At 44.5% G+C, this 26,818-nt stretch overlaps 1 protein-coding gene across 5 annotated transcripts in view; it reads left to right on the top strand.

Annotated features, from left to right (window-relative positions):
• LDLRAD4 (low density lipoprotein receptor class A domain containing 4) overlaps positions 1-26,818 on the top strand; it is a 467,644-nt gene that overhangs the window by 42,468 nt on the left and 398,358 nt on the right. For all 5 annotated transcript variants that reach the window (XM_090039616.1, XM_090039611.1, XM_090039615.1 and 2 more), the window contains exon 2: positions 26,210-26,294. The gene's annotated coding sequence lies outside the window, so the exon portion shown is untranslated. The remainder of the gene's footprint in view (positions 1-26,209; positions 26,295-26,818) is intronic.

The following is a 26,818-nucleotide window of genomic DNA, read 5'->3' as shown; positions in this document are numbered from 1 at the left end:
GCATAGGGAGTTAGTGAATAGCACCCTGCTCATCCAACCAAGAGTTTAGATCCCCTTTACTATTAGTGCTGTTCTGATTTATTAGACTTTATCTTTTGTGAAGCCTGTTTTCTAAGGAATGTGTTCTCATTCTCACTAAATTGCTTATCTTATCAGTTACTACTGAGTTAAAAATTCTCATGTAGCTTGTCTTTTATTGAGCTGGAATCAGTTTAAAGTGGATGTTTAATTGCATGCAAGCAAGTATACAACACATCTTACTGATACTGATACTTAGTGATAAGTTGACAAGTTCTGTAGATGGGGGGAGAGCAATGAATGTGAAATACCTTCACTTTAGCAAGGCTTCTGACAGTGTCTCCCATGACATTTTTACTCAAAAGCTAAGGAGATACAGATTAGACCAAAGTACTGTAAGGAAGATATAAAAATGAATGAATGGATCATCATGCTCAGTGAGTCATCAGTGGCTCAATGTCTACCTGGGAGGAAGTATGAAGTGAGGTTTCCCAGGAATCTGTCCTGGGTCCGATATTGTTTAACATCTTCGTTAATTATTTGGATCGCGGGCCTGAGTGCATGTTCAGCAAATTTGTCCATGATAGCAAGTTGGGTGTAGTTATAGACACTCTGAAGATAGTGCTAGCATCCAGAATGGCCTGGATAAACTGGAGAGATGATCCAAAATCAATCAGATGAAGTTCTGTGAGGACAAGTGCAAAGTCCTGTTCTTGGGATGGAATAATTGCTTGCACAAGTACAGACCTGGGAATGTTTGGCTACACTGCAGTACTGCCAAGACCTAAGCGTTACCTCATATTCAGCTTATGGTCCACTGTAACAGGCCAATAGCATACTGGATTGTATTAACAGAAGCGTCTTTTGCAAATCAAAGGAAGTTGTTTTTCTGCGCTGTTTGGCACTGATTAAGCCTCGGCTGGAGCTCTGTGTCTAGTTTTGGGCTCTGTGTCTAGTTTTGGGCCCCGCACTTCAGGAAAGATGCAGACAAATTGGAGACAGTACAGCAGAGAGTGACAAAAAATGATTAGAGTCCTGGGATTTTCCCAGGAATTAAATAGGGAAAGGCTGAAAGAACTGTTTAGTTTGGAGAGGAGAAGATTGAGGACAGATTTGATAACAGTCTTCAAGTACCTGAAGGGCAATTTATAAAGGATGGAGATAGATTGTTCTCTGTGATTGTGGGGGTTGGGACTGAGATCAATGGCCTCAAACTGCAGCAGGGAAAACAGAGGCTGGAAATTGGGTTAGATTACTCTGAGGGTGGTCAAGCATTGGAACAAGCTACCTAGAGATGTTGTGGAATCTGGAAGACTTCAAAAACAGGTTAGACAGACACTTGGCTGGGATAGTTTAGTCGAGGGGGCTGCACTAGATGACCTTATGACGTCCCTTCCAGCCCTAATTTCTTGTGATACTTAGAATATACATTTAATTGTATTTATCAAGTCAGTTAATATATTAATGCAAAGGATTTTGGATGTCAGATGAACAACAGAACCCAAGATAGTAAAATGTAACATTGCAGTCTTTACACATGTTCTAGGGCTTGATGCAGCTACAAACTACATGTGGTTGCTACTCAGAATTAGGTTAAACCATTTATGTGTTTTGAAATTTGTCCTTTTTAATAGGTTTGTTTTAATTTACTTTTCCAGAAGAGAGGCAGAGTGTATCTCTTTCTCTCTATCTATCTATATATAGATATATAGATAGAGATCTAGATCTAGAGAGAGAGAGAGAGATATACTCTGCCTCTCTTCTGGAAAAGTAAATTAAAACAAACCTATTAAAAAGGACAAATTTCAAAACACATAAATGGTTTATAGATATGTGTGTGTGTGTTGGTTCTCTGAAAGAAAAGGTTAAATTATGGATGTTAACAGTAATATGTATTGAGAGTTTATATGGGACATACAGTAGTCATTGGTGACTTACCACACAGTGTCCAAATTAGGCTATGGATGACACACATTTGAAGTGCTTCAAATTCCACTCTGATTTAAAACATTTCAAATACTGGTGCTTCATTGCCATACATATATGTGGCCCCTGCCCCATCCCCCAGCCAGTGCACTGCACTGCTAGGAGTTACCATATTTCCAGGTCCAAAAGAAAGGACGCTTGTCACTGGGGGAGAGGGGTGGACAGGGGGAACATGATGGTGGGGGTGGGGGGGCTGTGGTGCTCTACCCCGTCCATTCTGTTGCCCCTCACTGACAAGCCACAGCCCCCAGCCTTGCTGGTGCCCCTCACCCTGGACCCACTGACCCCAGCCCTGCTGGTGCCCCTCACTCCCAACCAGCGGTATTTTGTCCCCCACCCCTTTCTGGTGTCCCTCACTCCCAACCCACAGCCCCCTGGTGCTGCCAGTGCCCTCCATACCCAACCCACAGTCACTCATCCTGTCCCTCATGCCCCTCACTCCTGCCCTGCAGCCCTCTACCCCTGCAAGCGCTCTACTGTCCTTCCAGGGAATGCAGCTGAGTATTGTAAGATGCTGAAAGACCAAACAGCACCCTCATGCTCTGCAGAGCTTACAGATGTTTCAGGAAGCTCTTTGGCCATTTTGGAAATGCTTCTTCAGCTCTGCACATCTATACACTTGGTGTTAGGTGTGCTTCAAACATTACGTCTGTCTGGTGTCTTAGTTTATGTCTTAATCACTGGCCTTACAAATGTTGATGGTTCGTTTGGCCTGGAACCCACTGTGGATAATTAAAACTATTGTAATATTTCTACTGTTTAGCATAGAGACAGGATGTTATAATAGGTAATAATAAGTACAGAAGATGCAGTGTTGGTGTTAGTGGGACACAGTCTGCAGGATAACTTTATATGGGTAGAATATATGTAGTGTGTGGATATTAAATGAATAATTAGTTCTGTATATTCGATATATGATGTGGAGTTAATAGGGCTGTCAGTCTGCAGCTAGAAAATTTTCATGGATTTGGATAAGGGAAGTGTGGAGCCTTGGGCAGAGGTAACATTTTCAGGGTACCTTAATTCTGCATATCTCTGCTTTTTAAAAGAAAGTGTAATTTCTTTTTTCTCTTAAGTTATCAATGTTTATTAACTCTATGGTCTATTTTCATGAACTCTGTCATGATGACAGTGCAATAAGCATTTTATTTGAATCCTCTTATTCAAATAAGTCAAAGCAATGGTGTTTTTCTAGTAGTGTGTTTGATTTCAGTTGCATTGTTAAGTGGAGTTCAGGCATAGCTGCTCTAATCACTTGGAAATGGATATCTCTGGAAAGAAGCAAATAGCATTTTTAATCAGGACATGAGAGTGTTACTCCCAGTAGGACTGTACTCTGCTTTCTGGTATTGAGGCTCGGAACTTCTAAAATCTCTTTTGTGCCATTTGGTCAACTTTAAGACCAAACGGGGATAGATATGCAGAACCCCTGCAAAGCCAGTCGGTGTTCACCAGTGTCTGAGATCCATGATTTGTATTCTTCATGCCACTTTTAACAAGAATATAGCAATTACCATGTTTGAAACAGTGAGATAGGGATAACTGTGGTTTAATACCTTTGTTTTCAGCACCTAACAGTGTGCCAGTCACTTTGCTGAAGACAGAAGATGTGCTCTTGAGAGTCTGAATCTTTTAATCTATTTACTTGCTTCATCTCTCTCAAAAATAATGGACTGAAACATTCTGTCTGCCTGGTAGATCTTGGAAAGCTATTCATTTTATTTGACTTGGTATTATTTGCATTCATACCAAATGGAAGCATTTTCTTGCAGACATGGATCCTGTCGTCATATGATCAGGAGAGAGGTGCCTGCTTTTGAGATCCATGTTATGTCTCCAGAACACGATGCCTGGATTTTACTTTCCAGATTTTTCAGATACATAAATAACTGTCCTGCCTTCCCCTCTTTATAGTTAGGCAGTGAATTGCTTTGATTTATTTTAACTTTTTCAAAGAAACTGTATTACTTCTCAGAAGTAGTATCACTGATTACTACAGAATTATCCTCTTCTCCCTGAGACCATGTGTCTAAGCATGTAAATTCTTATAAATTAATTGAGCATTCTGTAATCAGCCTTGCAGTGGCAATGAGATGCAACTTAGTAGTAATGGAAGGGTTGGAGCACAATAACAGTTTTCAGTTGGATGCCCTGTGAAAGCCATTCCTTGTCTCACTGAAAGCTTCTGTGACAGGACTGGGTTGGCCATGATGTTACCTGGTGGCCATGTGGCTACTGCCCTGCTTTGGCTCCTTGGGCATCCTCCCTTTTCTCTTGCCTGCCACTCCTTGGCAGAGTTATTTGATTGTAAAAAAGGAGGTTGCCCCAGGGTTCTGGAGCAAGCACTCATCTGTCTTCAGCCAGCAAATCCTTCCTGGCCCCAGCTGGTCCCTGCCCTGCCCCTAAGTGGGGCCCTTCTGGCCCCATCTTGTACCTCCAGAACACCATTTGCCTTAAGGGCTATTTGTGACCACCTTCTGCTCCTACAGCAATACCCATGCCTTGCAGACGTCACTCAGTTGTAAGTTACTCCCCTATATAGGCTTCAACATTCTTATCCTTAGCCTACAGATTACTCTAGCCATAGCCTAGGCCCACAGGCTCTGGTCTGGCTTTTTAACCTTGTTGCAGAATGCCGGGCTAGCGATTCCGGCACCGCTTGGGGAGCTGCGGGCTTTACAGAGCAGGCGAACGTGCAGCTTGTGGGGCGGGATTGGAGGTAGCTTTATGACTGCCTTCGAGGTTCGCTGAGTTGGCGCAAGTAGACGACTTAGAGCAAGTTGTTAGTTTTCTATAATAAGTTTGTAGGATGTCTGTTGGTTCACGGGGTTCCGGAGTAAGCCCTTGCGTTCTAACCCAATGGGCTAGGTGCGGCTGCCAACTCCTTAAGTCCCAGAACTGGTCAACAGCTCATTGAGATAGGGTGTTAGTGGTAGAAGTTATTATGCAGTAAATATAAAATAAAGTAAAAATTTGTTTTATTCACTCACCTGGCCTCACCCTCTTACGAATAAGAGGGGAGACCGGCTGGAATGAAGTTGCAGTAAATATAAGTATAGAAAACGTAGATATGCTGTCTAAACTATGAAGAGAGGCAGTTAAGAGGTGGAGTCTCCGATGTTTCTTCAGTTACAGTATGCCGGATACAAAGGGGGTCTGTTGGCCCACAGGGTTTACTAGTGAGCTCTTGCTTTCTACCCCTTGCGGGATAGGTGCGGCTACTTACTAGTTAGTCTCAGGGCTGGTCAACAGCTCATGAACAGGATGATAGATAACAAAACTGTAACACGGTGAATCATTGTCAATTGTTGGATTTTCGAGGCCTTGGTTTTTGCTGGGATATGCCCAGGCGGGGAGGCTGAGGACTGGCTACAGGGTGATCAAGCCTGAAGGGTCGTTCAGTCATCATCTCTGCTACTTCTTGCCTCTGTGCCTCTTTATAGATGTTGGTTGGGCTGCCTCTGTGACACTAACTATGATATAAGCTAAGCATACAGAGAGAGCATAGTTTTCTTTTACATAATAGTTACTAGGTAGATTTTCTACATAAGTTTCGTTTCTGCAGGAATGACACTTATAGATAAGAAATGAAACTTACAAAATACGCATATGCAGCTTAATACAAGCGTGGGGAAATATAAAGCTTTCATTTTGATTAGAAGCCAAAACTATAAGGTTACATAAATGTGAGAGTGCCGCGCGGCAGTTATACAGAAATAAAATAAGACATTTACAAACCTCAGCCTCTCAACAGCCCCTGGCTGCCTGCATTGCCCCCTCTGGGTTTAGGCTCTGGCCCTCTTGGCCTCAGGGTGTCACCCCCTCTGGGCTCAGACTGGCCCTCTTGGCCTCAGCCTGCCTGCCCTTGTGCCCCTGCTCCTGGCAGTGCTTCACCTAGCGTGTCCCTTAGGCACCCCTCTTCTAGGCTCCTTTCCATCTCTTACAGCCACAACCAGTCCTGTGGTATAAACTAGAACAGAAAGGCGAGCAACCCCTTTAAACTCAAAGTCCCCACTCTAGGTCAATAACTTTCTTGCAGGCTACAAGTCCCCCGTAGCTCTCTACTTGCATCTCTCGGGGACAGCCTGGGTGCCTGTCATTCACTCTTTGCAGCCATCCTCTTAAGAGCTCCTCTTCCTGCTGCTTGCAGGGCCAGACTGATTGTTCTCAGGTCGTATGTGCTTCTAAAGCCGTTAATGTCCTACCCTGGCCTTACCCGTCTCTAAGGCCCCAGTCCTCCCTGTCAGGTGGCTTCCCCAGCTATTTTGGCCTGATGGCTGGCCAGCCCTTTTTTGCCATGGTTTAGCTGAGCGGCTTGTATCTCTTTGCTCATGGACAGCCTAGATGTCTGATCTCTGTGCTACTCACCTCTTGCAAATAGCTCTTGGGATAGTCATGCCCCACTCCCAGGGGTGACCCTCTTATGTTTTTAGCCCTCTAGCTGTTAGCCTGCTTCCTAGCTGCTGGTGCCATCCAGCAAGCTTAGCTTGTGGCAGCATCCCCTTGAAGTAGCAGGAGCTTCTGGCTCCCTGTTATACCTTGCAGCATTTCAAGCCTCATGGAAGTGCTGTTCTTACGTTTCCTAGCAGGGTAATAATGTTGGATCTTGCCCCCAGTCCTGTTCTTTGTAGTGGTAGGTACATAGGTCTTACCTATGATGTATCATGGTTGAAACCAGTCTTTGTATTCAGAGGACTTCATATGCACCTGAGTACACTTGTCCCTTTTAAGCAGCATTGATGCAGCACTGTAACTTTGAAACTTTTAAATCTCTCTCTTTCTCTACATCATGCCCTGATTTTAATATTGTTTTCTTCAAGGCCACTGGAGGCATCTTTCACAACCTCTCTCCCCCACTCTCCTAATGGGTTCCTTTTCCCTCTAGAAATACTGATGGGATTTTTTTCCTTCCCAGGGGAAAATGTGGGCGTGTCCTTCATAATTGGTGTCCTGCACGTTCATCTCAATCACGATACTACAAGTTCCATTTTAATAAATATAAGCATGTTCCTGTTTTTACAGAAGAATTTCTCTCCAAATAAAATAATCTGTGGCTGTATTTTTAGAGAAACCAAGAGCAGACTGCCTCTAGTTGACTGTAAGTGCAGTTTTGAGAAACCTGTGCCTTTTAATTAAAATCTGCAGTGAGCATAGTTTTAACAACCCTAGTAAATATAGTCCTCAGTTCACCCACCCATGGCTCGTGCCTCTGTCCCTGGCAGGACTTAGTAGCATGCCTCTCAGGCACCCCTATCGCCTCCTCTTCACCCCCAGTTGCTGCACCTGGTCTGCAGATGTAAACTAAAAAAAAAAGAAAGGAAAAAAAAAGCTACCACTTTAATAAAACTCTCCCCTACTCTGGGTAGATGCACATTTGAGCAGCCCTCATCTCCTGGAGCTTTTATTTCTCTGTTTTTGGAGGGCTTCAGCATCTGCCAGTGTTCTCATGTAGCTGCATTCTCTGGAGAGCTTGGCTTCTTGCCGGGCCCCTTCTCCAAGGTGTTCGGCTTATCTACCCTGGGGCACTGCCCTGTCTGAATTGGGTGACTCACTAGCCTGTACAGGTCTAATGAGCAGTTTGGTTTTCCCCATTGCAGGTTAAGTCCGCTTCCTACTTCCCTTCCCTATTTCAGTTTTCCATCAGTCCCAGGCTGCCTTCCACCCCTGCCCTCCACCATCAGCTACTGCTGTGCCACTGTTGCTGCCATGTTCTCTCTGAACTCCACACGATTCTGGTAGGAGAGACAGAGTTTGGTTCTAGTAGAGGCACCACACCAACAGTTAGCTACCTTACTTTCTTGAATTCAAACCAAGGCGTTTTTTTATTTATTTTTATTTTTACCATATAACATGACGGGGGGGGGGCGGGGGAGCACCATGTCTTGGATTTCAGTATAAACGAGGGGGCAGGTGGCTGCTATTGCTCTGACTTTGGCCAGAGGTTCAGGGTTGGAGTTGGAGTTGCAGATGCTGCTGCCCTACCCCGAACTCTGCTCTGCTTCATGCCCCTCTGCTGTCTCTGCCCTCCCCACTTTGCTTACCCTCCAGTATCGTTCCTGGTTCTGTTCTGGCCTGGAGCACAGAGTACATGCTGGCTCCAGCCCCCAGTGGTGGTGGTGGCTTCAGCTTTGGCCTAGCTTTGTCCTCAGGGTTGGGACTAGAATTGCTGTTGTTAGAACTGCTGCTTCTGGGCTGGAGCTGGGACTTGAGCTACAGAGTAAGCAACAGTGGGGCAGGTGGCAAGTGGGGCAGAGGTGGTGGGCAGGTTCCAGGAGGTCAGGTACCACAGGGGGTGAGCATGAGGAAGTGCATACATAGACGGGGCCAGGCATTGGGGTTTGCAGGCACCAGGTGGGGAGCTAGGGAGAGCAAGTGGTGGGGAACGGGAAACAGGGAGCAAGGGACAGGTCAGGCCACCTTACAACCCTGCCACCTGCCTGCCTGCTGCTGTTTTCTTCATTTTTAGTAGTGGGCGGGATGAATTTAAGGCGATCCTGCAATAATTAGGTTCTATACGCAGACAATTTTAACAAATTTAGAAATTTTCCAAGTATAGAATCTGATTATTAAGGGGTGGTCTTAAATTCAGGGTAATCTTGAATTTGAGTAAATATGGTACATGGACCTCTGGCCCATGGCAGTGTGAGGACTCAGCTGGCCTGCCAAATACTTGTGTCTCTCAAGGTGTGTCATGCTTGGCAGCTCTGAAGAGCCAACAGACTATTCCCTTTGTAAGGAACAATTTTTAGTCCTGCCTAAAGCTTCAGGTGAGCAACTACTATAGAAACTGAAAGGGCACCCCTCCATGCCATGTTTGAATTTGGCATCGCCCTGGCCGCGGACCGCTGATTTACTCCTTTTGCTTTCCTCTGGTCCCTAGCTGATGTTCTGCCGCTTGCTCCTGCTTGCATTAGGATTTTCTGATAAACCTAAAGCAGTAAAGGGCAGAGGTACAACAAATGTGTTTTGTGTCCTGGGCAAAACCCTCCTCTGCCCCTAGGGCTGTCCTAGGTGTGCCTGGCTGGATGGTGCCAATGACTGCTCCAGCATGGCAGGATTCCTCTGGCTGACAGGGTAAAGGGCTGCCACAGTCCAGCTTGGCCCCACTGGACAGGCAGTGCAAATGGCTGCTTGACAGCTCAGCTTGACTCCTGCAGCCAGGCAGTGGAAAGGGTTGTGGCCGGAGCTCATGCTTCAGCCATATATAGTCTGACTCTGCATGCTCATTCTGGAAATAGAGCAGCAAGGGAGGGTCCCGCCTACCTGGTCTCCCCCGTTTCCAAGAGGTGAATGGGGGTGGGGGTTGAACCAGGAGAGGCTTCAGAAAGAAGGTGGGCTCTGGGCACAGCTGCTTCCTGATTTGCCTATGCAGGAGGTGAATGGGGCATTGTAACCTGGCTGTGGAGGCAGCCACTTTGCAGCATTCCAGTTGAGAACCACTGGTCTAGAAGTTGCTAACAACGTCCCTGGCTCCCAGCTCCTCAGAAAATGGTGAAAATATGTTTTTGAGATGAGCCTTGTGTTCTGGAAACATAAACATATTTAATCAAGTTCTGTTCATTTTGGACATTAACCAAGCAGGGTCTTTGTTGTCTCTGGGCAAAATACCATGTTAAGGGAGCGTTAAGTTTACAGAGCCCAAGTGTTAAAAAAGATCCATGAGAATTCAGATCATTTCACGGTCTTCTGCTTATGAAGTATGCTGGTGTTTAACCATCCTGGGTTTTTTTTATATGGGTAGTCAGCAGGGTTTGAATTTGGGGTCTTCATTTATAAGGCAAAGGCCTATTCCACTTTAGCTTGAAGGATCGGCAGGTACAGAAAGTAGGTTTTAGCCTCTCAGTGGGCTAGCCTCTTGAGGCATATGTAAGATGCAGTTGGCTGTTTGTGAGACAGCCGTGCAATGTAGAGTATCAGGATTCTGGGCTTCCATTTCTAGCTGTGAGAGCAGACTCTGAGTAGGTGGTTAGCACTAGTTATAGACGAGAGAGCCAAGCAAACAGATCTGGTACATGCACTCTGAAAAACAATGTGGATTGGTGGTTGGGTCTTGCTTTTATTATATTAGAATCTTGAATTCTCTTCCTTTTTTGGGGGGAAATGATCCTGTGCAACTTCTTCATTCCTTTTTTAAACTTGTAGGAAAGAGGCTACGTCCAGGAGAGAGGCTCTAGATTGCACAGATTTATTAATGCTAGTAATAAAAAAAAAAAAAAAAAAAAAAGAGAGACCAGCTGTCTTCATCTCCTAGCTTCCAGCTAACACAAATGTTATTCTGTGATTAGAATATGGTTTGTGAGGTCTTGCCTGAGATGCAGGTAGGTGGGACAGAGTTGCCAAATGTGTGAGTCTCAAAAAAGATGGCCAATACTTAACAGGTCTGAAAAGGGCTAGAAAGTTGTGATGTATGTTTGTGTTTTAATGGGTACCTGAGATTTTCTTTTACTCAGGGTGGAACTTGGGCTTTGCAGTTTGGCAGAGGCTGCATCTACATGAGTTTCACATCCTAAAGAATGTTAGATACCTCCTTGCTTTTAGTTTTGTTCTTAATGCACATTGTACTGTAATGTTGCAGTGGTATGTAAAATCATCCAGCACGGTTCATTTTTATTCCCAGTTAAATATCTGTTACCACCCAGAGTCACTGAAGATCATTCCTGGGTATTATCTCCTCTTTCCTTCAACTGCCTCTTTAAACTCTTAAGTTTCACAAAGGCTCTGAAAGATAAAGCACAGGAAAAAAAAAAGAAATACAATGTGTTTAGAAAGTAAACATTATTTTGCTTTACTAAACGTTCTTTTAGCCAAGTTAGTGGTTTGGAAGTATTTTCATGAGAACGGCTTCAGCTGAAAGTTACTAAAACCAAATTCCTTAGAAATAACTGTGAACTCCAGTTTAAAACAAGGTCATTGTTGGCCGCCTTAACTTTAAAAACTTTCCACAGCTTTGAGAAGGGAAGAATTATTGTTCAAAGTGGTCTGGTGTTTTGGGGTGCATGTTTTTTTTGGGTGGGGTTAATAAACAAATTAACCTTTGATCTTGATGCCCTGTGACTGATTTCTTCCCTTTCAACTTTTTACCCTGTGTTCTGAATAAGAAAGGCATTAGGACTGGAGCTGGGGAAGGACATTGGATTCATTTTTGCTTTTTTTTTCTGATTAAAATTGGTTCCGCAGGACGGAAATTTGGCAAGCTTCATGGAAACTAAGCAAATCTGTTTACAGAGCTCTCTGCCTCTTAGTATAATGAAACCAACAAGAATGAGGAAAGGCTAAGCAGCTTCAAATAAAGAGAGGTTTTAGTGCTGAAGCCACATCATTTATTCAAATATTACTTTGTACAGATTTTCTTTTCTCTTAGCCTGTCGATATACAGGAACCACATGGTGTATGGGTCAAGATGTAGTTCAAATGTAAAGATTCCAGAGCTCTGTACCCTTTAGAAGTCAGGCTACCTTTTATTGATAACATATCTGACTGCATGAATCTAGTGGTGAAAATGCTGAAGCAGCAGTGGGTGATGCATACCATATTTTCTCACATACAGCATACACCTTCCCCCCCCCCCAACAAAAAAACAAAAAACCCCCAAACAAACACTTGCTGGGAACTGGAATTTCCATTATGTCTGAGAAATATGGTAAGAGCAGTTTCTGCTACTTCCTGGGTAAAACCAAAAGTGAAATCTGTAGGAATCCACAGGGAGCAGTTCAGTTACTACAAGTAAAGATTCATTTTTAATTTGTTTTGCCTTTGATAAACAAGGTGCGTATTATATTCTGGGGCATGTTGTATGCACGTGAATATACTACATCCCATGATAGCAAATGTTATAGGAACACTTGTACTAGGGGCAGAGTGCTGGAATGAATTTAAAGGCTGGGTCACAGCTGGGCTTAATGCAGCTGTGCAGCGGGTAAAGTGAAGTTGTTTCCCCCTCCCTCCCCTTTGTCTCAGCATGCTGGCCCAGGGCATGCGTCTAGTCATGCCCCTGCCCCCTCTGCTGGAGTGGCAAGTGGGGAAAAGCCTGGCAGGGGCTGCTGTGTTTCCACCAGGCAGACCCAGCTGCACTCCTGAGCCAGATTTTCCACCCCCACCCCCACCCCCATGGGCAATTGGTACTTCCTGAGTCTGGGGGAGCTGGCAAGCACCTACAGATGCTGCTGGTGGCCTTGGCAGTGGGGATGGAGCTGGCCAGCACCCGCAAATGCTGCTGGTGGTGTCGGCGGTGGGACTGGCCCTGTGGGGGTTGGGCACATGCCCCCCCATTTCCCCTTCTGCCAGTTGCCTATGCCCACCCCCACCCACTTCTCAGCCAGTGATAGAGCAGAAGAGCAGGGCTAGCCCTGCTCTCTGGAGCAGGCAGCACAGCCAAGCCCAGGGCTGCAAAGCATTGTGGGATGCTGGGGGATTGTGAGTTAACTTAAACCAGGGAGGGGTCTGGAACAGAAGTTCCATTGGGCTTGGGTTGTGGGGAATTATCATGTTCTAGATGCAACAATGGTCCCATGTGCTCCCAGAGCAGGTGTACAAGAGGATGAATGGAAAATGGGGCGTAGGATTTCTAACCTGTGGGTGTGCTTGTATATTCCCTTGTCTCCTGGAAGAAGGTTGATCATATATATGTATCTTCCTCAGAGTGCTGATGTAAGTCATGGCCTTTCCTTGGATAAAAGGAGCCACGTGTGACCTGTATATAGGGCTTAAAATTGTCCCTGTCCAGGACTGTGGTCTTTTACAAACTAGGGAAGAAGTGTAGCTTTCCTCCTGTCCCTTTTACTTAATGAAACTCCATTGTATAACCTCCTATCATCTTTTCCTAATCTGAGTCAATAATGTAGATTGTCACAGTGATGTATTTGCGGTTAATGTATCCCACTAACACTGCGTCTGAGTTTTTTTGAGTTTTTTTTTTTTTGGCCCATACTCTTTCAGTCATAAGCTGTAGCTTTCCTTGAACTTCAGCCAGTTTCCTGCTATCATCTGCCACCATCTTAATAAGCAATTCTGACATTGTTTGAGAAGTTAAATCTGTGTTTTCCAGAGAGATATGACACAATCAGACAGGTTTTTCTCTCAGGTTAACGAAATGAAATGTCAGGCATCTTTAGTTAACCCAGATGTATTTTTTAGCTGACCCAGGTTATCTCTAACCCAACTTGAGGAGTTAAAAGTAGAAAAAATTGAAAACTTCATGCCTACAAAATGTCTTACTTCGGAAGATTACTGCTTTTTTTTATTCTACTAATGTCCTGTTGCTTTGAGACTTGCCTGCAATGATGCTAAGCAAAACACACCATTTTAAAGTCATTTAAATGGCTCAAACTTATTTTTACAATCATGTTAAAGCATCTACTCTCCTACAGAAGCTAGTTCACATAATGTACAGAAGCCATATTCACCAAGTAATCAGGAAGGTTTTGCCTTGAAAGAGAAAATGATGAAGACTTTTTAAATTGTATCCAACACCAATTTATGTTGGTTTCAGTAGGTAATCTTACCTAATCTTACATTAGATAACGAGAACAAAAAGCATCATGTAACATATGTAATAATATGAGGCATAGTACTTTCAGAAAACCATCAAAGAGTTCTGTGTTAATTCTTGGGAGAACTTGCAACTACTGTACTATGTTTTTAACTTATCCAAGTGCGTTAAATTATTATGGTTTTGCATTCAAAGTTGCAACTCAGTATTGCAATTTGTACCAGCTGGTACAGAAAAGAATCGCATTAAAACATGAGGTGGTATTTATTCTGATATGGGACGCATCTGCTATCAGGCTTGAAGTGCTATACTCCTTTTTGAGCAGAAGTTTGTAGTGACTGCTGACTCTGTGTAAGGGGTTCTTATCCCAAGTTTTTACTGCAATAACATTTAGTTTGGTGTATCTCCCATTCATGCTGTAGATTCATTAGAATAAGTTAAGTTACTAGCTAGTGATTCTCAGCATTGCTTATAGTAACATGAATCATACCTTAAGATGTGTTATGATGCACATTCAGCTGAGCTCAGACAATCACACTATACCTTTGTGTTCAGCTCTTGATTTGGAAGTAAAGGCTTTGCAAATATTTGCCTGGTTGATGTCTTGTTTATACATTGTGGAATGCCTTGGAAGAACAGGGTTTTGCAATTACTGCGTGAGATCTTGTCACATTATTCTAAATTTGCTATGATGAATTAAAGGTAAAAATTGTTTGATGGAACTGTTTTACAAGCTGTATTCCAGGAAGGCTTTGACTTGCTTCTTTCATACCAGCATCTCATACAGTAGTTTAATAAGGCCATAGAAAGACTCATATTCCCTTTATTGGCTGTCCTGCATGGTTTCCAGTTCTGTTCCTCTGAATGCTTATTGGCTTCTGGGTTTTTTTTTGTTTGTTGTTTTTAATCTTCTTCTGAAGCAATGGACATTAGTCAGGTAAAGGCAGAGGAGTTTAGTGGGCTGGTGCTTTTGCTGTCACTTAGAAATCCTGCGGATATCTCACTGGAGCATCTTGTTCTTTTTCTTGGGGTCAAGCCAGATTTGGGATCAAGAAGGAATGTTTCTTCTGTGTCAGATTGGTAAGGAATAGGGCAGTTGTTGACTTCATCTGTAGCAAGGGTATGTTCTTTCAAGGATCATCTGGTCATGTATTAATTAAATAGCTTCCCTGCTTTTGCTGCAGAGGGCACTAGGTGTATCTTGTTTCCCTTGGTTTTTCTCTGTGTTATGTTGTAGAGCAGCTGGGGAGCAACCTTTCTGGCAGGTATGTCACAAATCAGCCCCACATCCTCCCTAAGTGCTAATGTGATCCCATTCCTCTGCTGCTCTGCTTGCTACTTTCTTCCCTGTGTTCTCTGCCTAATCTCCTGTCCTGTTTTCTGCCATATCTGCTGCTGTGCTGCTGATCCCCTCCCTGATCTGCTGTGTGCCACACACATAACGTTGTCTGTGCCACTTGTGGCAATCATGCTGCAGGTTGGCCACCCCTGTTGCAGAGTGTTTTTGATTTCGTTTTCATAATATGCTTTGTGCCTGTGATGTGAGAGAGAAGTTGAAGAGGACAGTTTTTACAACTCTGGATAAATGTAAAGGACTGAAAAAGCCGCTTCTAGTCCTATGTTCCTAACCACAGTTTCAAAAAAGAATGGTTCACCCTTATTATTACACATGTGCTCTAACAGCTTAGATATGCTTTGAAGCACCAATGTTTTCTATGGGCTTCTCCTTAAGTTTTAGCATGGTTATTTCCCCCTCTTCAGCCAGTTGCTTCAGGGTCTGCAGGGAGAAGTAATGCAAGCAGCTGTCTAGATGAATTATATCCCTGAGTAGCTAGGATATAGTTTTTACAATATGAGTTGAGCCCTGGTTTTGCTTTGGTTATTTGTTCCTCTTTTTTCCTTTCTTGATAATACAGTATTTTTGGTTTCAAAAAACAGCAACTAATTCTCTTGCTAGCTCTGTCCTTCCCTTTCCATGAGAATGGCTTCCAAACTGCATGTGGTTGCATACACAGAACAGTTTTATTGAAGTGTTCTAGTTTGGATGGTAGCCTTGGGTTTGTTTTAAGATATGGCTCTATTGGTCTCCTCCTCTGCCCACATCCTCGTTTACAGCAGTTTTGAAATTGTCCCTTAGTTCTCAAATGCAGCTGCCTTATTATTTTGAGCATTGCAAGCTCTGCATCTAGAATGGTTTGGGGAATCCTGCTGGAAATCGCCTTTACTGATTTGGAGTACTGAAGCAGCTGCTCCTGTAGGGTTTGTTCTGATAGAGGGCTGGAAGCTCTCTGCCTTGAAGGTGGCTTCTGTGCATTGCATGTAGAGTTGGGAAAAAGATCTTTCTTAGATCTTTTTTTCTTCGTGTTGAAGTGTCCACTGTGGAAACTGCTTTCAGAGCACCTGTTCAGTCACAAGTCCTGAGTGGGGAACAGGCTTGTCACGAGAGTATACAAAGCCATAAGTCCAAAAGATCAATTTTTTGTTGCAGGTACTAGTGGAGTGAAGTTGGGAGTTGGAAATGTGGGGAGCTGGCTCTGCAGATGAGCTTAGTGTCTGTCCATCCTTTGGTCATACTTAACTAACTGCATGCACTTGCCCATGCTGAAGCTGGTCTATGGATAGAACATTTATTTAATTCTCCAGGACTAACTCAAGTGCTCATATCATAGGAAAATAGATTTTGAGTGAAGGAAACTTCCTTGCTCACTGAAACCCGATATGTGGGGGACACATTCCAGTGTGGCTTGTGTTCCTCCATGTAGGGCCACCAAACTTCAAGTGACTATTCTTGGGCCTGGAACGCTCTCTTCCACTTGTATTCTGGTGCCATTTAATTTGTAGAAAACTTCTCCTTCATGCCAAGTTGTTTACCTGACACGGTGCAAAAGTGGCCAGTAGGCTTTTCAGTATAGGGGCCATTCTTCACTAGACTTGTATACAGTGTTCATCTCTTCCAGGGGGAACTGAAATCTTGTATTGAATCCCTGAGCTCCAAAGTTTAACAGGAACCCAGGTCTTCTGCATGATAACTTGTTGTGCTAACAGCAGATTAATTTATTTCCTAATTAATCAAAAAGAGTGTTCTTTTTATTTCAGCCATCTGCTGGAGAGCATGTTGTTTAGCTACTTGCTGTTACACATTGGAGCTACACAGGAAAAAAGATGTTTCAACTCTTGTTTTGGCTTGTTTTCTGGGTTGACTCAGTCTAGAGTGCCTTGAAACATACACTTGCTCCTCAGTAGCTGCAAAAATTCTGGTTAAACCACTGTTTTTCTCAAAGGAAAAAAAATGTATTGGCAGGCTAATTGCACATTACTGCTTGTTTTATTTCCCTAAAATTATAATTCAGAGCTCTTGCTCCCCTTGTACACTTTGGAAGTATTATAGGCTACTGAACTGCGTTTTTCCTTGGAGAGAGTAGTTAGTGTTGCACTTGCATGACTCCTGGATTATTGTTGAAAACATAATGTCTCCTATAATTTGTTTTTGAGCTGGCCACCTCCTTTCTCTCCCTTCATGGTGGTGACACTAAAGCATCACACTTTGTTCTCCAAAAGTCCCTTTTGCACACGCTGTCTTTGGGGGCTGCATTGTTGTAGCAAGAGCAGTCTGTCTTATGTGATATTTACTGTAGTTCTGCCTTGCAGCCAGTAGATTTTAGTACAAACTTGCCTGGGGGTGGTCTTGTCCTATTTTCCTCTTAGATGGTTCTGGCATTTATAAAAGCTTGGGAGATCGTGCTTCTGAATTATCCAGTCTGAAGTGCTTGAGCCAACACAGCAGGGAGGACAGCAAACCTGCATGTTGTTTGGCTTGAGGCAGCTGGGCCTGTTTTTCTTTTTCCCCCCTTGACCTACAGTGATGGCATATTTTTCTTGGGTTTGGGGAGGAGGGGGAAGCTGAAGGAGGGAGTGTACATGAGCAGAATAGTTTAATCTTTGTTGCTTTGAAAGACTGAGCTAATTTTCCCCCAGCCCCTCTTCTCTATTTCCCTAACAGAGGTGAATCTCAAGTTATTTTAATTACAAGATTTTGCTCTTGTAAATTATGATTTGCCTAGAAGTTTCAGGTTTAACCATAGTACGTAGTTCACTTCATAATCCTGCGCTGACATTTTTAACAGGCAGCTCTCTGCTTGTAGTACCAGGGAGTTGCAGCACTGATGTTTTAATCAGACATGAGTAGCTGATGCATCATTTTCAGTGGTGTTTTATAAGTTGTCATCAAACTCTTTCATCTCTTTTCTGATCCATTTGTGTTAACTGATTAGTTTCTGCTTGTTTGCACTCACTGAAAACTGTGATGTGGAAATGACTTTGAGGAACGGAAATTGGAAAGATCTCTTTGCCTTTACCCATGGAATAGTGGTTTAATAAATATTTCATAGATTTCATAGACATCAGGGCTGGAAGGGACCTCGGGAGATGGAGTCCAGCCCCCTGCCGGAAGGGCAGGAAGTCAGCTGGGGTCATAGGATCCCAGCAAGATAAGCATCCAATTTACTCTTGAAGGTGTTCAATGTAGGTGCTTGAACCACCTCCGCTGGCAGACTGTTCCAGACCTTGGGGGCTCGGACAGTAAAGAAATTCTTCCTTATGTCCAGCCTGAAACGGTCTTGCAGGAGTTTGTGACCGTTCGACCTCGTCATCCCTTGGGGCGCTCTGGTGAACAGACGTTCCCCCAGATCCTGGTGGTCACCCCTGATAAACTTATAGGTGGCCATCAGATCACCCCTGAGCCTGCGCTTTTCCAGGCTAAAGAGTCCCATGTCTCTCAACATGTCATTGTAAGATCTGTTTTCCTGACCTCTGATCATGCGCGTGGCTCTCCTCTGGACTCTCTCAAGCTTCTCCACATCCTTTTTGAATTGTGGAGCCCAAAACTGGACGCAGTACTCCAGCTGCGGCAAATATGAGGAACTCTTTGACCTTAGTTTTTTGTAAATACCTCTTCAACAGCGTTACTCTCTGAGTGAAGTTTCCTCTGCAGATGGAGACCTTGCTAGAGCTGCTTTTTATTTACATCAGTTGTATAGTTGTTAAAAGATGGCTTATTGGAGTTTTGCATTTATATGAGAGAATTGTTTAGCTGCTTCATACAGTGATTTCCTGTAGGCATGGTTTCTGAACAACTGTTTACATTTGACAAGCTTCTTTGTAGGAATAATTCTTAAAAAGTAGAGAGGGGCAGTTAGCTGTGTTAGCCCAAAATCAGGCATTTCTGAATTACATTAAAGCTGCGTTAACCGGCACCTTCCAAGCTGGCCTACCTCTATTAACCAGCCTGCCGGCTTGTAAGGTAAAAGTGAAACTGGAAGTGCCCGCAGTGGCACTTCCGGTTTTGCTGAGCCCCCACGGCCCGGGGCAAAGATGCCTGTTCGAGCTGGCATATTTTGTTATCTAGCCACCCCCCATTCCCCATGGGTGCCAGATAAGAAATCTTTTGTTATAATTAGTCTCTAAGGACAGACATTCAAAAAGTGTGAGCCTGAATTGATTCAATCTTTGCAGGTTAGGCTAAATCAGCCTGGCTAGTCTAAATCACTTTGCAACTGTAAAGACATGTCAGATGTGTCAGACATGCAGGCACGTGCCTGCAGTGGCTCAGGCTAGAAGCTGGGGAGCTCTAGAGCAAACCTCCCTTTTACAGTCCTGAGCGGCAGGCGGGGGGCATGGTGTGGCCAGGCCCCAGCAGGGCCTCTGATTAGGGGGTGGGAGGGTTGCTAACACGGGGCTGGGGTCTAGCACTCTGAGGGAAGGAGGGGTGTGCAGTACATGCATCTGTTGATGATGCAGAGCTTTTCAGTCTCCCTCTTCCTGCTTCTTTAGACTGTCTGCAGCAAACTGACAGGCAAGCAAGCTAGCAAAGGGCTGATAACAGTATTTATCATTTCATTAGCAAAACAGTAGCCTCTCTCCATTATTTCAAACTCTGCTTAAACAGCTTACTGGCTGACCTGTTGATTAGCTCCAAACAGCCCTAAGCAGTCACTGTTCTGTCTGCCTGTCCCAGTGAGATTGGAGAGACTCACACACAGACACATCTCAGCATTAGCTAGCATACCACATGCCTAGGGTGTGTGGGGCTGAGGTCCATGCTGTGGGGGAGAGGAGGGAGGGGGATCCCTGCTTCAGCAGCAAGCATCGAGGGGGTGGAGGGTAGGGCAGAGGGAAACCAAGCAGACCCTGCTGTACCTACAGGCTCTGCCAGAGCTCTAGCCAGGAAGCAGAAGGAAGTTGAGGAACAGAGAGCCCCGCCCCACGCAGGGAGCATGCCAGGATGCTGGGGGTGTCTGGTTTATCTTAAATCAGCGAGGGGTCTCAGACAGATATTGCATAAATTGGTTTGACCCAAATCAGTTAAGTCTGATACTACATTCAACCAGATTTATCTCAAACCTGTTTCAGCCATTTTCAAACTGGTTTATGTGTACTGAACATCTGTTCTGTTACAGGTTTAAACCAGTTTCTGGTCACTTAAACTAGTTTATGTATAATGTCTGTCCCTAGCCTAAAGACATTTACATGCATGCCCTGGGGGGAGGGCAAGGGGAAATGTGCTTTAATTAGAGAGGCTCTGAGAGCTGCTCTAATTAGAGTGCCCGGAGCATTATGTGCATCAGCATTCCTGCACTGAAAAATGGCAGTGGGGGTACTTTAACTAAAGCTTGTAGATCAAGCTTTATTTAAAGCACCCCAGCCACCATTTTTCGGCATGGGAATGCTGATGCACATGATGCTAAAGCAGGGGCAGGTAATTATTTTGGGCAGAGGGCTGCTTACTGAGTTTTGGCAAACCATCAAGGGCTGCCTGACAGGCAACCAGGGGCAGATAAATATTAATGTTCTAAATTTTGGGGGGGCCCTGCAGGCCAGATAGAATGATCTGGTGGGCCACATCTGGCTCATGGGCCACATTTTGCCCATCCCTGTGCTAGAGTCTGCTGGAGCACAGTAATTACCATGCTTTAGCAGACTTGATTAATCAAATCAGCTCTCATGCATTGTAATTACAGAATGTTGGAGCAGCCTTGATGTATGTGTACTCTGTTTAAAAATTGCAAATTCTATAATTTAAAAAATGTCAGATTCTCTCATTGAAAACCCCCAAATCTGCATTTTTCCATGATTAAAATGAGATGCTTCTCTCTCTCTCTCTCTCTGCATATATGTGTGTGTATGTATATATGTGTGTGTGTGTGTATGTATATATGTGTGTGTGTATATATGTGTGTATATACACTAGCCACTTGTCTGTCAAGAATGATGGGGGTGGGGAGCAAGTGGGTTGCAGCCCTGGCCCACCCTTATCCAGGCCCAATTCCTCTTCCCTCCTGCTGCTTGGGGTCCAGGCCTGCTCCCACCACAGCAGCAGGGGGAAGGGAGGAGTGGGCCTGGGCCTGGGCCTCATGCAAGGGAGGACCTGGCTTGAGAGTGAGGAGAAGCTGGGCTGCTGTGGTGGGGGGGGAGCAGTGGGCCCGGGCTGACCCGACAGCAGCGCTGGGACAGGAGGAGCAGGTTCAGGGCAGACATGGGGGGAGCGGGGGTAGAGTGAGCCCAGGCCCATTCTTGGGGAGGAATCTCACTACCCACTTAGCTGCTGGGCTGAGCCAGGGTGGGCTGGGCCTGCTGTACTCTCCTCCCAATACCGCAGGGAGCTGGCTTTTTTCTCCATGTTGGGTCTGGGTCTGCTCCCACCCTGGGTTACCTGCAGGGAGCTGGAGGGGGGTGGGGGGACAGGCCAGTCCTGCTGGCCTTGCCTCACCCCTTCTGTCTGTTCTGTTGCCACCACCTCCAGGGGGCAGGGAGTGGGGGAGGCCAGCTGTGCTGGGTTCACCCCCCTTTCTGTCTCCTGTGTTCCCACCATCATGACGGCAGGCTGCCTTCTGTTGGAATGCTTCTTTGTGCTCTGATTGGCTGTTTGTCAGCCAATCAGAGCATGAATAAAGCATTACGGACAGACAGACTTAAGCTTATATAATATTAGAATGTATAATTATCAATTGAACACAGCCCCCCTCAGCCCTGCAGGTGCCCTAAACTCCTGACCCACAGCCCCCTGGCCGTGCCAGTGCCCCTCCCTTCTGACCTGTAGCCCCCCAGTCCTGCTGTTGCCCCTCACTCCCAACTCACAGCCCCCTAGCCCTGCCAGTGCATTTCACTCCAAACCTGCAGCCCCCCAGCTGTGCCAGTGACCCTCCCTTCTGACCCCCAACCCCCCAGCCCTACCAGTGCCCCTCACTCCCAACCCACAGCTCCTTGATCCTGCCAGTGCTCCTCACTTCCGGCCCACAGCCTCAGCTCTGCTGGTGCCTCTCACTCCTGACCTGCTAGTCCCTGCTCTCAGAGTGTGATCAAGGAAGTGGGTGTGTGAGGAAAGGGGTGTGTGAGCATCGGTGGGGGGATGGGGTCACAGGCAGTGTGTGTGGAGGCATGTGCTCCTTGAGACATCTGTGCCCATAGCAGGGTGTGGGGCTGCGGTGGGGCCGGACCAGCTCTGGGTATGAGGTGCCTCCGTAGTTCAGCGGGGGAGACCTGGCATGGGAGAGAGTGCCACACTGCTATGGCTTCCACTCCTGGCAGCAGTGGGGGGTCAACTTTGTACCACCATGCTCCACCTTGGTGGCAATGGTGGTGTGGTGCTCTCTTGTGCACAGTATCCCATGTGCTGGGCTGTGGAGGCTACTTCTTTAGAGCTGGTCCACCCCGACTGCAGTCCCACGGTGGGTGCAGAAATCTTGGGAGGCATGTGCCCCCCCCATTGCCTGTGTCCCCCTCTTACCCCCCAAATGTGTGGCCTGTGTTCCCTCTCCCCCTCCACCCAACGTGTGGCCTGTTGGCCCCTCTTCCCACCCTCATCCAACTTGTGTCTCTGCTAGTAAGTTATTGAAAGCTTGGGAGGTACAAGCCATAGTGATTCTTTAGATTTATTGAGTATTTTTTAGAGAATAGTTTTTCAAATGTGCTTTTATGACTGAGGAGTACATCCTTTCAATTTAGGTGCTAAATACACTGGAAACAACCAGAGTTTCTCTGAAGATATCAGACTGACTGGGTCCCTTTTCTTGGGTCTCAAGTAGTGTGAGACAAGCAAGTGACATTAGCACACATGATGACACTCAGAATAAAGTGAGAATACCAGACACATCTCTTTTTTCCCATGTCAGTGTTTTATTCCCCGTGTATACTGTTTGTATATTCTTCTCTGTATAAGAGGATCTTCGTATTAGCTGTTCCACAGGTTGTGGTAGGTTTAACAGCAGACATGTTTTGTGAACTTTTTTGAGCAAATGTTTGCACCAGAGCACCCCTTTTCTCAGTTTACAGCACAGAGTGATTTAATTTGCTTTCTTTTACTCTCATTTGGAATTGTAGACAGTCAGTGACATGTATCACCAAAATTACAGTGCAATATAATCGAAAGATCTTTTTGGCCTGTGAATGGAGGGAAGGGACTTAGGGACAGTTCACTCAAGCAGAACAAATGAACAAATTAGTAGTTTAATATTGAGAAATGGGGCACCTGAGATTTTATGCCATGGTGTCCAGGTGTTCAGTTTTTCTTGGCTGACTAGAGAGAGCAGCATTTTCTCTGTGCCTAGGCCAAGGAAGAGTTAAACTTTGTGAAAATATACTGCCTTTGAAATCATTACCAGTAAATTGAAAGGAGAATGTTATATGAGCAAGTGGTTAATTTTTGTAAACCCTGTTTTACGTTCCGTTTGTTCTTTCCCCAGTAAAGCAATCAGTGATGTACTTGGGGACTTTTTGGGGGCATGTGTTTGATGTTTCTTTGGTTTCATTTCCATTATTTTAGTACTGTAAAATTCCTATTAGCAGAGGACATTTGAATACTTCTTATTTTATAAATATCCCTATCTGGTTATTGACAATCGTCCAGACAGAGAATGCTTGGCTTTTCAGTCTCCTTTTCTTTAACTATATTTTATAGAGGCATATTTTAAAAGCACAATGCATCAACCATTTTTAATTGGTCATTTAGGCTGTGTGTGGATTAAATGAGAGGCATGTGTACACAACACTTTAAAGCAGGCTAAATGCTTTTGCACTGTTTTAATGGTGTCAGTGTTTGCACGCCTCGGCGGCATATTCAGCATTAATTCCAGCCACTGTAGGAAATTCGGCAGTGTAACGTGCCTTAAATGACTTGGAACACAGCAAACTAAAAATCCTTTAAAGAGTTTTAGTTTGCTGCCCCTACAGCTGCGGAGCGAAGCACCAGGCTCTGTGCAGCTCCACGGCTCTGCGGGAAGCCCTGTAGGCAGCCTGGCAGCAGCCTGGGAAAGCAGACTCTGCCCGCGAGAAGTGGTGAGCCTGATCACCCCCCACCCCCCAACCAGGAGCCTGCCTGAGGGCCCGGTGCTTCACTCCATGGTTTCAGTGCCCCCCAGGACTGTCTGAGCCGGGTGCAGTTTCAGTGCCCCCCAGGGTGGGTGCTACCAAGCGGGGCTGCCGCAGAGGGAAACACCAGCCCCCTCCTTTCCCTGCAGCCCAGGGACTACTCTGCCTATAGGCCTCATTTTCCCCTCCTTGCCGGAAAGGCAGGTAATTCAGTGGGGTGTGTGCACGACATGGGGGTTTAATCAGACCTAAATTGAAACAGTGTTTTTTAAAACCCACTGCTTTGATTTAGGGCTCCCATTTCGTCTACACCCATCATTATTTATCACTTTTCCCCTTCATATTAACTGGATACATTGTCTTTTCAGTACCTTCATCTTTGGGAGGATTTGTAAAATTTTGTTGTCTGTTTCCAATCCCTTGTGGTGATCATTAATTCATTTGGTGTTTTGCTGCCTTTTGTTTCATATGCTTTAATACACATAGGGCATCCTTGTTTGGTTACGTTAATATTTGTCACTATCAATCCAAACCTTTATTTTTAAATCAATACATTTTAAAAGTTTGTGTACAGTCTTTTGTAGATGTTAATATTTTTATTCATTGTACTCATCACCAAAATTCCTTATTCCCATAGGTTACTCGTCTCATATCTAATACTTGGGCTGCTGCCCTCTCTAAACCCATACCTGATTTCAAACAGGTAGCTTTGTGGTTACTAATTTCAGATATTCCCATTTTCACATTCTCAGTTAGTTCCTCCTTACCAGTAAGAAGTAGATCTAGTACAGTCCTCATTTTATACTAATTGTTACATAACCCAGTGCCTTTTGAAAGTCAGTTGAGTCACAGCATATGAGCAGCCTTGAACTGGCTTTGGGAACAGTGCTGTTCTGAGTTTGTAAACTATTTCTAGGAACTGCCACATATTCAGAAACTATCCTGAGCCTGAAATAAGGTAGTGTGGCAGTCTTCATCGTTTTATGCATGTGCTAAATGTTGGAATTTTTCTTTCTTTCTCTATTCTTGTTAATTTTGCTATTATGAGAAGCAAAACTGATATAATTTCAAACCTTCCCAGGTTTGCCCACTGGATTCTGTCTACAGGATGCATTACACTTGAGTCTCTTGAGGCAGACTAAAAAGTACCCATGCTATGGACAGTTAAATGTAGTTGCATCATCTGAATTGCAGTGCTTTCTGCTTCGGGAAAATGTATCCATAAAGTTTCAGCCATACTGTCAGAGGTTAGGGAGGACTGATCTATTTGACAAATATAGCTTTGGCGAACATCCTGTGGAATTCTAAAAGGGTTTTCCAGCTAGACTGTCATTTTTTTCCCAAATGTCTTGGCATGGCTGATCACTCAAGAGTGACATATGGTGGAAACACGCTCTGAGGGACAAGTCTCCCGGATGGCGCACAGCACCACACAAAATAGACAGATGGTGGCTTATTCAACCTTGGAAAGTAGTTTAATCCTACATATTGGCAAGGCCTGGGTGCAGAGAGAGGCAGCACACATGCCTATGAAATCCGAGGAAAAGCTTTTGTGAGTTTACTTGCAAATTGCTTAGCATTTAAAGGCAGTATCAGCACTGAAAAAATACAGCATAAATGTCTGCAAAAATGCATGAGGAAAAAGTCAGGATGCAAGTTCCACTGAAAAATAACATCCCGAAGTGGAAGGGTATTGCAGAAGATCAAGTATGCTTAACGTACAGCACCGTTCTCTGGACTGAAAAATGATGCAACACGGCCAAGCAGTTTAGGCAATTTGTTTATTAAATTATGCATTTAATTGTTTGTTGAATTGCAGTCTTTGTCACACATCACATATTTTTCATAGCCTTGGCTAAAAATGTAAAGGCATCACTGATTTTGTGAAGTCGCAAATCTGTCATCTCTCCTCTGCAACCCCTCCCCCAATAAATAAATAAAAAACAACCCCCAGAACCCACGTTATACTTTCTTTTGACAGAAGCTGGTCAAAGACCATATAAGCAAAGTAAGCTTAAACAGACAGATTCAAGTTCCTCATTGCAAAATTATATCTGAAGTAGAAAACAAGAGCTCTGTTTTACTTGGTTTTAAAGACTTCAAGCCTTTTACTTCTATCATTGTATATTTTGTGTATGAGAGAGTTGAGAGAGGTATATAAAACTCTGAGTGGAAGATACTGGTCTCTTGATGCGATTGTTTAAAGCGCCTCAACAAGGATGCAGTCCTGGAGTCTTTCTGAAAAGTTTATCATGACTGCTCTATTCAGACTAGTGCAGTGGTTCTCAAGGGCTGTGGAAGCACTGAGGTACTGGGAGAATTGCCTGCTAATTTTTTTCCTTTTATTTCTACTAGATTGCCATCTACATTCACAACTACAAGAAAATAACTGATTGTGTTAGTCCTGAGGACGCATCCTTCAGTTTTCACAACTTGTCGGGTGAGTTGATTATTTTGTTTCTCTGATGTTCCTGTTGGAATAATGCAATCAACTTAAACCATGCTAATAATATTTCAAACCACAACATACCATCATATTTAAGGTATGTCATGATTTCGTCTGTATGTGTGTGTATATATACATGTGGGTGTGTATTTATTTACACCCACACACTCATTCCCTAATTGTTTAAAACTGGCATTATGTTTTTTGTGCTACAAGTTCCCAAATTGGCAGGACAGACATATTTTGTGGAATTATTTGTATTTGGTTAAAAATTTCTGAGACCCCAGAAATTCCATTCTGGACAAGTGGAGCTTCCAGAAAATCAATAGCTCAGTGATCAACAGTGTTCACCTGGCATATCCCTGTTCTGGGACAAGGGCTTAGACAAGGACTTGAACTTCAATGTCTTGTATGCTGGTTGTAGATACAGGGTGTCTTTACATGTGCTCTGGGTTGGGAGGAAGGGCACTTTAATTAGAGAAGCTCTCAGGAGCCACTGTAATTAAAGTGCCCACAGT

This window comes from Crocodylus siamensis, chromosome 3, assembly GCF_052110815.1.
Source record: "Crocodylus siamensis isolate JL-2025a chromosome 3, ASM5211081v1, whole genome shotgun sequence".
In the NCBI taxonomy this organism is placed as follows: domain Eukaryota; kingdom Metazoa; phylum Chordata; order Crocodylia; family Crocodylidae; genus Crocodylus; species Crocodylus siamensis.
The sequence above is the reverse complement of the archived record's forward strand: the minus strand, read 5'-3'. Positions and strand labels throughout refer to the sequence as shown.